Raw genomic sequence first — 18,560 nt, forward strand, 5'->3', positions numbered from 1 at the left:
GACTCCCTTCCCGGGATGGAACTCCATCCCTCCCTCTTTTGTCTCTTTTTTTGTCTTTTATATTTTTTCCTACCTCCTTTCGAAGACTTGGGTTGCTTTTCTGGGTGCCTGATGTCCTCTGCCGGCATTCAGAAGTTGTTTTGTGAAAAAAAAAAAAAAGAAGAAGTTGTTTTGTGGAATTTACTCGACATTTAAATGCTCTTTTGATGAATTTGTGGGGGAGAAAGTGTTCTCCCCGTCCTACTCCTCCACCATCTTGGCTCCTCCTCCTCTTGTCTTAAGTTTTATGAAGACCACTTCAGCTGTAGAGGTGAGAATAGACTCTAAGGTAGGAAACGGTGGATGGGGGGAGATAAGTGAGAAGACTACTGTGGGTGGCCAGGCAGGAGATGAAAGTCACCCAGATTAGGATGGTAGTAATGGAGGTGGCTTCCCCAGTGGCTCAGTGGTTAAGAATCTGCCTGCAGTGCAGGAGACTCAGGAGACCCAGGTTCGACCCTTGGGTCAGTAAGATCCCCTGGAGGAGGGCACGGCAACCCACTCCAGTATTCTTGCTTCAGGAATCCCAGACAGAGGAGCCTGGCTGGCTACAGTCTATTGGGTTGCAAAGAGTCAGGCATGACTGAAGTGACTTAACACAGGACAGCAGAATGGGGGTGACAAGAAAGGGTAAAATTACAGGTAGATTGTGAAGGTTCAGCAAAAAGTATATGCTGAAGGATCAAGACAAGGTGTGTGTGAGACAGACAGAGGTGATAGAACCAAGTCTTAGGTTTCTGGCCTGAGCAAACATTGAGTGGTGATGTCATTTACAGAGACGAGGAATTCTGGGAAACAAGCAGGCTTGGGGGATGGAAATCAAGAGACCTGGTTAAATTTGAGAGATGCAAGGGGAGACATGATACAGTTGGGCATAGCTTTGCAAGTTCAGAGATATTTGGGTTGGAGATATGCCTGTGGGTGTCATCAGCATCTATGTGGTCATGAGATGAGGGGAGATCAGGAGGAAAGGCAGCATAGAGTTTGGGAGAGTTAGCAGTAGGGAAGATCGGGACATCCTCTTCTGAGTCCTATTTTTTCAGTGAAATCAGAGAAAGATCATTTGCTGAGAGTGACATGGTAGAGGAGAAACTAGAGGTTTGAGGAGAGAGGAGACAGTGTGAACTATCTGTGTGTGATGTTGTGCTTTATACATCATTTCTAGGTGTTTGTTTTGGAACAGAGTTTTGTGTTATTCAAGGAGCAGTTTGCTGTGGTAGTTCACTTTTACAGAAAGGAAAAGGTCATTTTAAAAGACATGTAGTTACTTCTAATCATCCTATCTTTGGCAACATAGAAAAAAGAAACAATCAGAAATCAAAAATGTTTCTTACAGATTTCCAGTTTCCATGAGGAAGCGGGGTGGGGAGGGAAGAATTGGGAGTTTGGGATTAGCAAATGCAAACTATATAATAGCATGAATACACAACAAGGTCCTACTACATTGCACAAAAGCCATTTTCAGCATCCCATGATAAACTGTGTGGAAAAGAATATGAAAAAATATATGTGTGTGTGTACACTGAATCACTTTACTATACACAGAAATTAACACAACATTGGAAATCAATCACACTCCCATAATATTTTAAAAAATCTAAAATGCTTCTTAAATTCCAGCAAATGAATAAAATCAAAATGGAATTGGCTTTCCCCTTTCTTTACATGGGAGGCATGACATCAGAGAGTGATTGGCCTAATGTCTCTTGCTCCCACCAGGACTAGGTGACTGTCATCCTACAGACAGGGTGAACTCCAGGGATGTTTGGCCACTGGTCCCCTTTCCAGGGAAGAATGCTGCTGCTCTACAATGCTGCACTGAAAGTGTAGACAGGACAGAGGACTAGAAACTGAGAAGCAGTGCCTCAGCTGTCTTGGGCAGATTAGCTGAGTTCTAGCCACCTGAAGATGTCATGGCCCCTAACCAAAGTGGATCTGAGTGTCTCAGTCTGGAGATCGCTGGAGATAAGGGCCCGACCTTGGCCAGGCAGTCCCTGAGGTTAGACGGAGCCAGCGTGTACTCAGGAGCTCTCTCCCATTCTCTGCTTCATAGTCCCTTTCACATGGACTAGATTACAGAGCATCGTTTCCCCTCTCCTCCCAGGCCACCTCATGAAACACTGGCAGTCATTAACAGATTTTTTTTTGCAGTGCCAGATGTAGGAAGAAGCAAATTCTTCTTTAGCTTATCCTTCACACTGTGAGGAGCTTAACCTGGAGGGACATGTACTTCTGCTTACCATAGTCATAGAGGATCTTTCTTTGCAGTCTTCAATTTTGTTTAACTGTCCATGTCAGTAAGCCATGTGGACAAGTGGTGTAGATATGGACAAAGATCTCACGTGGTGTATGTATGGATGAAGAAGTGGGACAGATCCAAGACGCATTCAGGAAGTGAGTTCTGTAGGACTTGCCTGATTAGACGTGGGAAGGAAGGAGCGTGAGGATTCTAGACCATCCAAATCCAGCCCATTTATTTCTGTATGACCCATGACCTGAGAATGGATTTTACATTTTTAAATAGCTGGGAAAAAATCAAAAGGAACCTATCATTTTGGAACCTATGAAAATTATGTGAAAACTTTTTAGTGCACCTAATTGAATACTGATTGGAACACAGCCCCACCCACTTGCTACATGCTGTCTAATGACTGCTTTCATTCTGCAATGACAGGGCTGACTAGTTGCGACAGAGACCATATAGCTGGCCAAGCCTCAGATATTTCCCATTTGGCTTTTTACGGAAAGCATACACTGACCTAGGTGACTCGTGGGTTCCTGGCCTGGGTAACTGGATGGGAGATATTGTCATCACTGAGACGGGGAACACAGGAAGAGGAGCAGGTGTTCAGGGAAGAGCAGGAGGTCAGTTGGGGGCATGGCGATCCTCAAGTACCCATGGGTCCCCAAGGGGAGAAGCCCAGCAAGCAGCTGTGTATAGGCTCTAGGACTTAGGAGAGAGGCTGGAGCTGGACGCCAAGCCAGGGAATATTGACACCCTTCCGGTTCTACCTACAGAAGTAAACACGCCAAACCCCACAGTCTTCTTGCCACTCTGGGTAAGGAGCTGAGAGCTCCAGGTTTGTTCTCAGGGCCAGTGTTTGCTTTAGCCATAAAGCTCATTTCTTTTTGAACCCTAAAGATGTAGCAAGGTGCAGGTGAAGGTGAGAGGGCTTTTGAGAATTTATTTGAGAATTGGAATGGTCTTCAGTTTAGTCTCCAATCTTCCTAGGATCTTAAGGCCTGTTGTTGTTTAAATAGGGCTTCCCAGATGGCTCAGTGGGTAAAGAATTCACCTACAATGCAGGAGACACAAGAGACTCAGGTTCAGTTCCTGGAGGAGGGCAGGGCAACCTACTCCAGTATTCTTGCCTGGAGAATCCCATGGACAGAGGAGCCTGGTGGGCTACAGTCCATGGGGTCGCAGAGTATCTGACACGACTGATGATACTTGGCAAGCACACATGCACACACTTGTTGAAATTACAGCTGTGTGGTGAGGGAGGACATAAGTGGATCTTTTGATTTTGTTGTCCTAGGTTGGGCCTTGGCAGAGGTGAAAAGCAAAACTAAATGTAGCTTTTTTCTATTCCTGAATTTTGCCTTTTTTCTATATAAAATTAACAGTAGAATGTTACTCAGCCATAAAAAAGAAGAAAATAATGCCATTTGCAGGAACATGAATGGACCTAGAGATTGTCATATTGAGTGAAGTAAGGAAGACAAACATCATATGATACTGCTTATATGTGAAATCTAAAACAAAAATGGTACAAATGAATTCATTTGCAAAACAGAAATAGAGTCACAGATGTAGAAAACAGATTTCTGGTTACTAGGGGGGAAACTGGTGTTGGGGAGGGATAAATTTGGAACCTTGGGATTGACAGGTATACACGACTATGTATAACTAATGGGAACCTACTGTATAGCACAGGGAACTCTACTCAATGCTCTGTGATGACCTAAATGGGAAGGAAATCCAAAAAAGAAGGGATATATGTATACACAGAGCTGATCCACTTTGCTGTACACCAGAAATTGACAAAACATTATAAAGCAACTGTACTCCAATAAAAAAAAATTTTAATGAAAGAAAATGTTGATTCCTCTGGATACCATTTATTACACTGATTTGAACTCTTGCCTAAGTCCGATGTACTTAGGAAGCTTTGGTAACAGAGACAGAAGTGGGTGATCCACGGGCCTGGAAAAAGAGGCTGGGTACTGTCTAGCAACTGCCTTACGATGTCAGGGAACTGAAGCTTTCCTCCTCCTTCCTTCCTTCCTCCTCATTTTATTCTCCTGCATCTGTCCTCTTTTTTCCTTGATTCATCTCCATGTGGTTGTTCAGAGTGTGAATTTCTACACTAGATTCCCTGGGTTCAGATTCTAGCTCACTACTTATTGTGTGATCTCAAACAACTTGTCTAGCTTCACTATGCCTCAGCTTCCCCAGTCATAAGGTGGCTGGTAATATTAGTAATTACCTCACAAAGTTTCAGTGAGTATAAAATGAGCTCGTGTATGCAGAGCCCGCCTGTAGACCAAGTGCCAGATTAGAAATGAGGGTCAGGAGGCCCGCTCCCGCTTGTGGTATGCAGGTACGTGTGTGTGCATGTGCTAAGTTGCTTCCATTGTGTCTCACTCTTTGTGACCCTATGGACTGTAGCCTGCCAGGCTCCTCTGTCCACGGGATTCTACAGGCAAGAAAAGTGGAGTGGGTTGCCATGCCCTCCTCTAGGGGATCTTCCCAACCCAGGGATGGAAGCCTCAACTCTTACGTCTCCTGCATTGGCAGGCTGGTTCTTTACCACTACCGCCTCCTGGGAAGCCCTGTACACAGGAACACAAGAGGGTAACATTTGCAGTTGAGGGTAAAAAAGTCCCTAGTAGGAAAGAGATCTCCCAGTGAATTTAGTGATGGGATGGCCAGCAAAAGGGTCCTTGAGGACGAACCAGCCAGTGGAGCAGCTTTCAGGGAGTTTATTGAGGCAGGTGGTAGTGGTACTCCGCTCTCCTGACCTTAGAGGCCAGGTACATTTTTGTTGTGGGTGGCTGCCTGTGCACCTTAGGGTGTTGAGCAGCACCCCAGGTCTCTACCCCACTTCCCAAAATGTCTCCAGTCATTGCCAAATGTCTTGGCATTGATCCTGCCCAATGATCAATGCCAATTAAGAACCACTGTTCTAAGATCTAAGGGACCAGGGAACAAAGGAATAACAATAGAAGTGAGCATGTGTGAGGTCGGCCAGCAGGTGATGGTGGGGAAGGTCAGGGTCTATACACACATACCTGCATACCACAAGCAGGAGCGGGCAGCCTGACCCTCATTTCTAACCTGGCAGTTGGTCTACAGGCAGGCTATGTTTAGCAATCTGAGTATGCTCAAGGTCTGCCTCACCATCCCTGTAGCTGTCCTTTCCACTTCCTGGTAAAGTCTTTCTCACTACTAGTGACCTCCAACTTGTTAACTTGAACAAACAATTTCAGTTCTATTACTGCTGCCAACTATAAAGCAGTTTAATTCCTCTAATAAGACCCAAGACTTCTAAGATATTAGCCCTGAAGGAAAAAGGCATTAGCTGGAGAAGACTGTCTGCTGAAAGACATAAAAAATAAAGTCCTGAATCAATGGAGGTGCGTGTGCGTACCTTGTTGCAATTACAAAGATATGGTGGCCTGGTGGCCTCCTGGAAAGAGGAAGTGCAAGATACCCACCCCACTCTGCTACCTCCTGGAAGAGGGGGTGGGTTGATGAGGTAGCTGACTTCCTGGGGATGTCCCAACATCGGATCAGGAGGGGGAAGCAGAGCAGGGCCAGGGACTGATTTGCTGAGAGCCATCTAAGGAAGAAATCCGTGCTGCAGAATACCTGGCAGGGAGGGAGCCTGAGGGTAGAGAGGTATTCATCTGCAAGATAAATTTCAGATTTGGGGTGAAGAGAGGGAAACTATAGCCAGTTCCATCTCAAGACATTTCCCGAGTGCAGGCTTGTCAGATCCTGACTAACTGTCATTTTCCCGCAAGTTGCTGTGGCTGCAGAAACTTGCTGAAATGCCCTTCAGTGACATTAGCTGGAGTTATGGGCCATGGTTGGGGGAACGGATTCATGCAGACAGCGAGCACTGAGCAGCTAGTGTGAGGAGAGCACACAGCACAGAGGGGTGGGGAGCTCTTGGAGAGAAGAAGAGACTGAGCAAAGGAGGACAGGACCTAGGAGGCACTGGGAGGGAGGGGCCAGCACTTGACCACTACAGAGACTCTAGACCTCACTCCACGTCCCATTACCCAAAGTGAGGATGAAATGTCTTTAAACAAGATTGGTTGGGCATATTTTCCCCTAAAGGATTTCTACAGCTGCAAAGAAATGGGTAGGAAATGGGGATGGGAAACTGAAAACTTTTTCATCTTTTTTAAGAGAGCTGGTTGTCTGTGAACGTTGACAGGAGAAATCCAAATCAGAAACATACATTAAATTCAACAGAAGGAAGCTATCGCTTTAGAGACTCGCAATGGCACCCTACTCCAGTACTCTTGCCTGGAAAATCCCATGGATGGAGGAGCCTGATAGGCTGCAGTTCATGGGGTCGCTAAGAGTCGCATACGACTAAGCAACTTCACTTTCACTTTTCACTTTCATGCATTGGAGAAGGAAATGGCAACCCACTCCATTGTTCTTGCCTGAAGAATCCCAGGGATGGCGGAGGCTGGTGGGCTGCCATCTATGGAGTCGCACAGAATCAGACACCACTGAAGCGACTTAGCAGCAGCAGCAGCAGAGAGGAAATACTAGGGAGTAACTCATATCAGTTCAATCGCAAACCAAAAACCACTTCTGTGTAATTCTGATAGTGGAAGGAAGCCAGAGGAGGTAAGCAGAGAGGCCCAAGAGTTTGGGGGCATAAGGGACGGGTGGTCGATGCTCAGATGTGTGTGGAAGCTACAAGTATCAATAACTGGCTACTGTTCAGGGAGACAGACACAGGGCAGGGTTCCTATACAGTCAGCGTGTGCCAGTATGGCAGCATTGATTGCTATCAGCCAGCATCTTTGTATGTTTTGTAGGTGGGGTTCCATGGTGGCTCAGATAGGTAAAGTATCTGCCTGCAATGCAGGAGAGCCTGGTTTGATCCCTGGGTAGGGAATGTCCCCTGGAGGAGGGCATGGCAACCCACTCCAGTATTCTTGCCTTGAAAATCCTATGGACAGAGGAGACTAGTGGGCTACAGTCCATCTGGTTGCAAAGAGTCGGACATGACTGAGTGACTTTCACTTTCCAAAACAAATGAGAATGTGGTGGTGGTGGTGGGATTACCTTATTTTCAAAACCAATACATTCTGTGTAAATACCCCAGGTTACCTCTTTGAACATAATTTCTCTTGCATGTGACCTGAATTGTATTCAGCTGACCCGGTGCCTACTTGGGGTTCCAGTGGAACCAAGTGCAGCCTAGTTTCCTCCCAGAAGCCTTTCACTTTCACTGTACTTGTTCTGGTAGGGATCATTCTGCCAGATCAGCCCTTTCCCTTCACTCAACCTCTTTCATTTTGGGTGTTTGTCTATCTAGATTTAGTTTGGGCTGTGGAGGGAAGATCTAGTATTATCTCCATGTTGCATTGCTTCTGGAAGCATCTCAAATCTTGACTATGGCAAGGAAGAATTATGAAATAATTCAGTGCATGAGCTCTATAGGACCTGGTCAGCTTTGCACTGAACAGAACTGCACGTCTATATTAGCTCTGCTTTTGCTTCTCAGTATCAAACATCCAGATATAACAGTGCTAGGCACTATTACTTACATCTCTCAAATGGATACAGAATCCAGAAGACCCAGTCCAGTTAATGACAGAAAAAGGCCACCCTTGGAATAACTACTGCATTATAATTATAATCTCTTACCTGTATATCCCAGGTGGCTCAGTAGGTAAAGAATCTGCCTGCAATGCAGGAGATGCAAGAGACTTGGGTTGGATCCCTGGGTTAGGAAGATCCCCTGGAGGAAGGGATGTCAATCCATTCCTGTATTCTTGCCTGGAGAATCCCATGGACAGAGGAGCCTAGCAGGCTACAGTTCATGGGGTCACAGAGTTGGACACCACTGAAGTGACTTAGCACACACCTGTGTATCTACCCACTGAATACAGCCTTGATCGTCCGTATAGCTGGCTTGCAATGGTAGATCAAAAAATTGTGGCAGATGGTTGACAATTCCCAGATTACAGCCCTCAACAGTTCATATGATAGCTTTCCTTGGTTTCCTATCAGAGGCACACACTCAGCATGCCAGATGAGAAGTCCAGAGCCTGTAAGACTCTCAGCCCTAGGCAATCTACAGAGTCGGTGATTATTACAAAATGCTGCAATACACAAAGAATACAAAATGCTGCAATACACAAAGAACAAGCCTTGTTGGTCAGAATTTGACTGAGGTTGGCTTCAAAATTTTTCTAACATGGGGAAGAAGCAACTAGAGTGCAAATGTTCTGATAGAAAAAAAGCTGCTTTACTGAGTTTGAGTCTAAGGCAAAAGGGGAAGGGGGTGAGAAGAACAAGATGTTACCTGCTTTTATATGCACTCTATTATTATTTTTCCTTTGCATGGCTCTTATTATACTGATCGGTTCTAATGGTCAGTGTTCAAATAATAGTTAAAATGAAGTTTTTAATTACCCTGCCTAAGGTCCTTCCTTAACACACACATGCTGGTTCCTACCCATCCTTCAAGGCTGTCGTCCTTCATGAAGCCTTTTTTGTTCTACATCTAAAAAAGCTCTGCCCATTCAAGCACTTGTCATGACCACTGATTTGCTATTATCAGACATTCTCATATCTCCTTATGTGACTTTGTCTTAGCATCCTCAACCACAAGCTCTTTGAGGGCTGGGGTATTGTTCACACTGCCTTGCACATACTAAAAGCTCTAGAAGGATCTGCTTATCTAAACTGGCTTTCTTGAGACTGCTCAAGTACTTATCCTTTGGCAGGTGCTTTTATGTTTCAGGGAAACAGAGACAAAAAATCAGAAGAGACTCTACCCTTAAGGGGCTTACCTTCTTAGTAAAAAAGTGGAAGAGAGGAAACTTTTTGGGTCTCTGTACAAAGCTGCAGCAGGAGACTGTAGGAAATAGTATATAAGAGCTGAAAACACGTTGGACTCTGAATTAGGATGCTTTGATTTCATTTCTAATTTGATGTGTATCTTGAGTGCATTTCTTAACCATTTGTCATCCATTTCCTTATATGGCATAGAGTACATGTCATATTAACATCAAGAAATGTACTCTTTCTTAATAGGGTACATTTGTCATCTATTTCCCTATACGTCATACAGGGATCATATGATTACTGGGGGAATTGATTGAATCGGAAAACAGATGCAAAGCGTGTTGCAGGGAACTTCCTCAACCTGATAAAACACATCTATGAAAAACCCATAGCTAAAAGAACACCTAAAGGTGAACGTTTCAAAGCTCTTACAGGCCACTTCCCAGGACAGGGGAATAGTCCTGTGATAGAAACCCATTCCCCACCCCTAATCGTCTTTTACTCTACTCCTCTCCCTGTGTTTTGATAGCTGAAGTAGTGTACTGTTAGTAGAAGACCGAAGGTAGCCCACCAGTTTGTGTATGAGAAGCCTGAAATATGTATCTCATTATTAAGATTTTCAAGAGTTAGGAAATTCCTAAGATTTCAATACATTGCTCAGGTTCTGCATTACAGATAGACTAGTATTTATAATCAAAGGCTTGGGTTTGTATTATGCTGACCTATTTAGTTTCTTAATTAACCAGTGAGTCATCTCTAGTTCTATGATATGTTGGTCACGGTTCCAAGGCTCTTTCTACCACTGCTGCTTTTTGTTTCATTTTTAAAAAGATGTTTCAGTTCAGTTCAGTTGCTTAGTTGTGTCTGACTCTTTGCGACCCCATGGATTGCAGCCTGCCAGGCCTCCCTGTCTATCACCAACTCCCGGAGTTTGCTCAAACTCATGTCCATAGCAGATCAGTGATGCCATCCAACCATGTCATCCTCTGTCGTCTCCTTCTCCTCCTGCCCTCAATCTTTCCCAGCATCAGGGTCTTTTCCAATGAGTCAGTTCTTTGCATCAGATGGCAAATTATTGGAGTTTCAGCTTCAGAACCAGTTGTTCCAATGAATATTCAGGACTGATTTCCTGTAGGATTGACTGGTTGCATCTCCTTGCAGTCCAAGGGACTCTCAAGAGCCTTCTCCAACACCACAGTTCTAAAGCATCAATTCTCCCATGCTCAGCTTTCTTTATAGTTCAACTCTCACATCCATATATGACTACTGGAAAAACCATAGCTTTGACTAAATGGACCTTTGATGGCAAAGTAATGTCTCTGTTTTTTAATATGCTGTGTAGGTTGGTCATAGCTTTTCTTCCAAGGAGCAAGCATCTTTTAATTTCACATCTGCAGTGATTTTGGAGCCCAAGAAAATAAAGTCTGTCTCTGTTTCCATTGTTTCCCCATCTATTTGCCATGAAGTGATGGGACCAGATGCCATGATCTTAGTTTTCTGAATGTTGAGTTTTAAGCCAACTTTTTCTGTCTCCTCTTTGACTTTCATCAAGAGGCTCTTTAGTTCTTCTTTGATTTGTGCCATAAAGGGTGGCACAACTGTATATCTGAGGTTATTGATAATTCTCTGGCAATCTTAATTCCAGATTGTGCTCTATCCAGTCTGGCATTTCACATGATGTACTCTGCATATAAGTTAAATAAGCAGGATGACAATATACAGCATTGACATACTCCTTTCCTGATTTGGAACCAGTCTGTTGTTCCATGCCCAGTTCTAACTGTTGCTTCTTGACCTGCATACAAATTTCTCAGGAGGCAATTCAGGTGGTCTGGTATTCACATCCCTTGAAGAATTTCCCACAGTTTGTTGTGACCCACACAGTCAAAGTCTTTGGTATAATCAATAAAACGGAAGTATATGTTTTCCTGGAATTCTCTTGCTTTTTCAATGATCCAATAAACGTTGGCAGTTTCATTTATGGTTCCTCTGACTTTTCTAAATCCAGCATGAACATCTGGAAGTTCATAGTTCACGTGCTGTTGAAGCCTGGCTTGGAGAATTTTGATCATTACTTTGCTAGCATGTGAGAGGAGTGCAATTGTGCGGTACTTTGAACTTTCTTTGGCATTGCCTTTGTTTGGGATTGGAATGAAAACTGACCTTTTCCAGTCCTGTGGCCACTGCTGAGTTTTCCAAATTTGCTGGCAGATTGAGTGAAGCATTTTCATAGCATCATCTTTTAGGATTTGAAATAGCTCAACTGGAATTCCATTACCTCCACTAGCTTTGTTCATAGTGATGCTTCCTAAGGCCCACTTGACTTTGTACTCCAAGATGTCTGGCTGTAAGTGAGTGATCACACCATCGTGGTTATCTGGATCATGAAGATCTTTTTTGTATAGTTCTTCTGTGTATTCTTGGCACCTCTCCTTAGTATCTTCTGCTTCTGCTTCTCCTTTGCCTTTAGCTTCTCTTCTTTTCTCAGCTAGTTGTGAGGCCTCCTCAGAGGACCATTTTGCCTTTTTGCATTTCTTTTTCTTGGGGATGGTCTTGCCCATGGCCTCCTGTACAATGTCACAAACCTCTGTCTGTAGTTCTTCAGGCACTCTGTCTATCAGATCTAATCCCTTGAATCTGTCTGTCACATAATTGTAAGGGATTTGATTTAGATCATACCTGAATGGTGTAGTACATTTCCCTAGAAATTTCCCTAAGAAGATACTTACAGTATTTATATATGCAGTCAATTCATATAAATATGGTAACAATAACAATAACACCTATGGACATGGTGCCATTGGTGCACTGGTTACTCAGAAAATCTGCATGGAATTGCTCACTTTCTCTATGGCTTATCATTGTCGTGATAAATTATACTACTAATGGTGACTTTATTCACATTTCACAAGCTGTTCAAAGACTATCAAAACAGTAGTTTCCAGGGAAACCTGGAGTCAAGCTTAATTGCAGAAATAATCAGTATAGCAGAAATGTATTCTTTGCTATGAATTCATCTGTAGAGGCCAAATCACTTCATGAAATCTTTATTTTTTTAATTTATTTATTTTAGTTGGAGGCTAATTATTTTACAATATTGTAGTGGGTTTTGCCGTACATTGATATGAATCAGCCATGGGTTTACATGTGTTCCCCACCCTGAACCCTCCTCCCACCTCCCTGCCCATCCCATCCATCTGGGTCATCCCAGTGCACCAGCCATGAAATCTTTAAACTATATAAACAGTAATACCTAACATACACAGTGTTTCAAGGCATACTTAGCTGGCTTTCTCTAGTCTAACCCACCTTGTTCTCTCTCTATATATATCTTTCTGCCCTCAGTTTGGAAGCTGGTGAAAAAAACCTAGGGAAATTGTGCCACGACCTGGAGGGCTGTGGCCACAGGACACAAAATTATCTTTACCTTTTCCTTTTGTCTCCTTGGCCATCAATGAATCATGTTCAGTCTTTGCACACAGTATCTCTTGCACTTGTCCTTTCTTCTCCATTCTTGTTCACATCTATGGGCTTATGGACTCATAATTAGATTACTACAATAACTATCTAACTGGCTTCCATATATCCATCTCTCTTGGACTCAAAAGCATCTGGCAGCAATATAAAAGATTACATTCATAAAACTAATGTTTAGTCAAGTAATATCTCCATTCAAAAACCTTGACTGGTTTCCTTCTGTTTATTGAGTAAAGTCCAAATGCTATTATCCTGGTATTAAAGGCCTTCCAAAATCCAGGTGTGAATTTTCTTTCTAGATTCAGAATCCATTACTCCCTTGAACAAAACTGGCCTCTTCACCATCCCCTGAACTTATAGAAATTATTTCTGCACCTTTGCTTGTGACGGTCTTCCTGCCTAGAATAGCTTCTCATCTTTGAAAGCCTGTTCAAGGCTTTCTTTTCCCCATGAAGTCATCCCTGAACATTAAAACTCACAGCAGCTTCTTATCCCTTGAATACGATATGAGTTATGGACAGCATCATTCATTTGGCAGTCCTCAGAGACAACTTATCTTGTCTTATACTGTTAATTCTTGTGTTATTTATTTTTGTGTCTATCTTGCCTCCTCAACTAGACTGCAACTTCCTTGAGGGCAGGGGTCATTTGTTATATGTTTTAAAATGACCCACGGGGCACAATGCCATGCTGGGGGATAAGATAAGGACTGGTCACTGATAAGATTACTCAAGTTTCCCTAAGATGCCTCAGTCTCAGAAGGCAGCACTCTCTCTGGGTGATGATTTTTTACACATATGTGCCAAATAGAATAGTTTTAAAGGCGAAACTAACTTCACATTACTCCAAGATATTAAGGAATTACAGACTGCTTCTGGAATTTCTGAATCCCTTATTAAAATACAAAATTAACCTTTCATAAGTAATTTAATATTTTCCTGAAAGCTTAAAAATGACATGTAAAGAAAAATGGCCAAGCCAGGTGCATAATAAGCTCTAAGATTTATTTACTCACAGAGTATTTAAAAAGCCAAAGCTCCACGCAATCCACTTATATTTCAGTGTCTGTTTTTTCCTTTTTTGTCTATAAAATAGGATAAACTACATATGAAAAATAAATCTAGGACTTAATGTTTACATGAAAGGCAGCCAAAATTTTATGGATAGTTTAAGGTAAAAATGTCCTTCACATCTTCGTTTCTCCTGAATTATTTAGTTAATCTGAGGTTTCTTCATAGTTAGAGATGTAATCCTTAGCCAGCAGCTGCTAAATACGTGGTGGTTATGGATACTGACCCAAGAAATGCTGTGATCATCAAGTTCTATCAAAATCCTTATTAACCTTGTAAACTGAAGAAAATCATCATTACAAAATCCCTACCCTCAGACTCTGCTGCTAAACTTAGAAGTAACTGCAAATCTCAGAGATGTTTGTTTAGCTTTATGGACAGCCTCAGCTGATGAAGCTTAGGCAACAAAGACTGCTTGCTAGGCAAACACAGGCCACAAAGGAATCCCTCGCCTCCTATGTTAGAGAGACCACTGACTGGAATACCTAGCATCATTGGATCAAAACTCGAAGGATTGGTAAGCCTGGTATTTATATATATATATATTTTTTTTTTTTCTTTGTGGAATTTTCCTTGTTTACATAATGCTTTTGTTTCCTTTAGCTCAGTCTAGACCATTGGTAGGCAAGGTTTCAAATTATCTCCTCAGTTGGAAGTATCCATGTTTCGTGAAAAATTTATCAGTTTTTTTCTCCAAGGACTAGTATAATAATGAATTTAGCTTCCTGTCAAGAAAAATGCTAAGTTCAAAGTATTATTTCCTTCACTTCTAATTACAAAGAAGTTTTGCCTTTTATTGAATGCCATTATACCATTCTACACAGTGCCATTAATATTTTAAGTAACAATTAAGCAAATCAAATTAAGGTTTCGAGCTCTACTTCTCAGTATATTGATTTACCTTAAAAAGTACAAACTAAGCACAGTGGTGCAATTTTCCAGGCACTTTCAAGTTGCTTAAATATTTACAAATATGTAAGCACCCTGTATGAAAGCATGCAAGTTTTAGTGTCAGGAGGAAACACTCTGTGTATAACAAATCTTTAAATTTTTAACTTTTGCACAGCTCCCAATATTCCTGAGAAAGTTCAGTCTTGTTGTCACTTGACATCTGCATGTCCTCATATTTCAGCAGTGTATCTTGGGGAAGCATAACTTCGGTCACTCGATGTACCACTAATTGCACAAAATACATGTAATGTGTTGCTCATCCAGGGAGGATGCACTGGGTCTTCTTGTATTATCTAAAACGAAAGAAATGGCATGTTTATCATGAAGCAAAATCAGATCAGATCAGATCAGTCGCTCAGTCGTGTCCGACTCTTTGCGACCCCATGAATCACAGCACGCCAGGCCTCCCTGTCCATCACCAACTCCCGGAGTTCACTCAGACTCACGTCCATTGAGTCAGTGATGCCATCCAGCCATCTCATCCTCTGTCGTCCCCTTCTCCTCCTGCCCCCAATCCCTCTCAGCATCAGAGTCTTTACCAGTGAGTCAACTCTTCGCATGAGTTGACCAGAGTACTGGAGTTTCAGCTTTAGCACCATTCTTTCCAAAGAAATCCCAGGGCTGATCTCCTTCAGAATGGACTGGTTAGATCTCCTTGCAGTCCAAGGGAGTCTCAAGAGTCTTCTCCAACACCACAGTTCAAAAGCATCAATTCTTCGGTGCTCAGCCTTCTTCACAGTCCAACTCTCACATCCATACATGACCACAGGAAAAACCATAGCCTTCATTAGCCGGACCTTTGTTGGCAAAGTAATGTTTCTGCTTTTGAATAGGCTATCTAGGTTGGTCATAACTTTCCTTCCAACGAGGAAGCGTCTTTTAATTTCATGGCTGCAGTCACCATCTGTAGTGATTTTGGAGCCCAGAAAAATAAAGTCTGACACTGTTTCCACTATTTTCCCCATCTATTTCCCATGAAGTGGTGGGACCGGATGTCATGATCTTCGTTTTCTGAATGTTGAGCTTTAAGCCAACTTTTTCCCTCTCCACTTTCACTTTCATCAAGAGGCTTTTTAGTTCCTCTTCACTTTCTGCCATAAGGGTGGTGTCATCTGCATATCTGAGGTTATTGATATTTCTCCCGGCAATCTTGATTCCAGCTTGTGTTTCTTCCAGTCCAGCGTTTCTCATGATGTACTCTGCATATAAGTTAAATAAACAGGGTGACAATATACAGCCTGGAAACGTGGGTGGCAGATCCAGTGTGACCTCAAGAAATAACTGAGACTCAGCCTTAAAATGAGAGATTTGGACTGTTAATAATTTGTTCTTTATTTCCCTTCTCTGTTATTTTTGTGTTTAAAAACAGGTTTTTTCATACTTTTTTGAAAATATCGTCATTTTTAGCCTAAATTATGATTGACTCAGTCTGTCCAAATACCTGTTGAGATGAGGTGTCTTGTCAAGCCAGATGATATCCAGGCAGGCTGGCTGGCTGGCTGGTGTCCCTTGTCAGGGGTTTATTGGTTTTATTCAGATGCTTGCCTCTCAGTACAAATCATCATTGCTAGGATTAAAACCTAGAAGAAGAAATTGAAAGCAGTTATCTTGCAGGGTTGTTGAAGGTGTAAAATGAGATAATGGATGTTAGAGAGCTTTGAATAAACACTATATAACTATGTGCTTTGCTTAGTCACTCAGTCGTGTCCGACTCTGTGACCCCATGGTTGTAGCCTTCTAGGCTCCTCTGTCCCTGGGATTCTCCAGGCAAGAATACTGGAGTGGGTTGCCATTTCCTCCTCCAGGGAATCTTCCCACCTGAGAGACTGAACCCAGGTTTCCCGCATTGCAGGAGGATTCTTTACCAGCTGAGCTACCAGGGGAGCCCATATAACCATAATGTGAGGTAACAGTAGTGGGAGAAGTCAAAAGTGAAAAGTCTTGCTGGCTCTTTGTCTGAATTACACAGATTTTTTTTTTCTTTTCTTTCCCCTTCTCAAAGTAATTCAGTCAATTGCTTCAGGCCTCCAGGTTTACTATGGAAACCAGGCCTGTGCTTTTCAAAGAGTCTTATAAGGGAAAACTAAATTAGATAGTAATGAGAAATAGACTGCAGAATTTCTGTATGAAGTATTAAGTTTGTTCTGATTAAAATGCAACCCAAATTCATTTTTTATTATGCCAGTAAATAAGACATTTGGTCTCAAGGTTTGCATTGTTATTTCTTCCTCCTATTCAGACATTTCTTATTTATGTAACATACATCTCTTGTTAGTTGACATCTCTGTTATATGACAGGCACTATCCTAAGTGCTTTAGAAATATTAACTCACTTTTCTATTGTGGGACTGGAGGTAGAAAAGAGGACTGCACATGGGCACCAAGGATCTTTTTGAGATGATGGGAATGAATGGATTGTAATGACTGCACGACTCTAACTTTACTAAAAATAACTGAATGATAAATTTAAAATAGGTAAATTTTGTTGTATGTAAATTAAACCTCTGTCAACTTAAAAGCACAAATATTAACTCACCTTTAATCCTCATACTAGCTTTGTGATGTAGATACTATTATTTTTCCCATTTTAAAGTGAGAAAAGTGAAGCTCACAGGGAACTTAATGTCACATAGCTAGTCAGTAGCAGATCAGGAATTTAATCTTGGCTAGTTATCACAAGAGTCCTTGCTTCTAACCACCTCCCCATGCTTTTAAGTAGACTATGGGAGGAGCCAGAAAGATGGAGCACCATTCTGGGATTCTGGCTATCAGTGTTCCCATTAAATCTGTTACAAATATGCATATGGTTTTGGGCTTCCCTGGTAGCTCAGACGGTAAAGTGTCTGCCTACAATGTGGGAGACCCGGGTTTGATCCCTGGGTCGGGAAGATCCCCTGGAGAAGGAAATGGCAACCTACTCCAGTACTCTTGCCTGGAAAATCCCAAGGACCGAGGAGCCTGGTAGGCTACAGTCCATGGGGTCGCAAAGAGCCGGACACGACTGAGAGACTTCACTTCACTTGACTTCAAGGGAGGAGCCAGAAAGATGGAGCACCATTCTTGGATTCTGGCTATCAGTGTTACGATTAAATCTGTTACAAATAGTCATATGGTTTTGGTTTTTTGTTGTTACTTATGGCCAATTTGTAACCTACTAATTGGTTTCTTAAAGGAAAGGAGAGCAGGGCTGAAGACATCATCCAATGCATTCTTTTTTAAACAGAAAGGGTCACAAACCAATAGATCAGATCAGATCAGTCGCTCAGTCGTGTCCGACTCTGCGACCCCATGAATCACAGCACGCCAGGCCTCCCTGTCCATCACCAACTCCCGGAGTTCACTCAGACTCACATCCATCGAGTCATTGATGCCATCCAGCCATCTCATCCTCTGTCATCCCCTTCTCCTCCTGCCCTCAATCTTTCCCAGCATCAGAGTCTTTTCCAATTAGTCAACTCTTCACATGAGGTGGCCAAAGTACTGGAGTTTCAGCTTTAGTATCATTCCTTCCAAAGAAATCCCAGGGCTGATCTCCTTTAGGATGGACTGGTTGGATCTCCTTGCAGTCCAAGGGACTCTCAAGAGTCTTCTCCAACACCACAGTTCAAAAGTATCAATTCTTCGGTGCTCAGCCTTCTTCACAGTCCAACTCTCACATCCATACATGACCACAGAAAAAACCATAGCCTTGACTAGACGGACTTTTGTTGGCAAAGTAATGTCTCGGCTTTTGAATATGCTATCTAGGTTGGTCATAACTTTCCTTCCAAGGAGTAAGCGTCTTTTAATTTCATGGCTGCAGTCACCATCTGCAGTGATTTTGGAGCCCAGAAAAATAAAGTCTGACACTGTTTCCCCATCTATTTCCCATAAAGTGATGGGACCAGATGCCATGATCTTCGTTTTCTGAATGTTGAGCTTTAAGCCAACTTTTTCACTCTCCACTTTCACTTTCATCAAGATGCTTTTTAGTT

The 18,560-nt window shown here is 42.5% G+C and overlaps 1 protein-coding gene across 1 annotated transcript in view; it reads left to right on the forward strand.

The window, feature by feature from the left end:
- Positions 1-18,560, forward strand: part of DOCK11 (dedicator of cytokinesis 11) — a 509,230-nt gene that overhangs the window by 327,220 nt on the left and 163,450 nt on the right. The gene's annotated exons all lie outside the window — the stretch shown is intronic.

This window comes from Bubalus bubalis, chromosome X (assembly GCF_019923935.1).
Source record: "Bubalus bubalis isolate 160015118507 breed Murrah chromosome X, NDDB_SH_1, whole genome shotgun sequence".
NCBI lineage: Eukaryota > Metazoa > Chordata > Mammalia > Artiodactyla > Bovidae > Bubalus > Bubalus bubalis.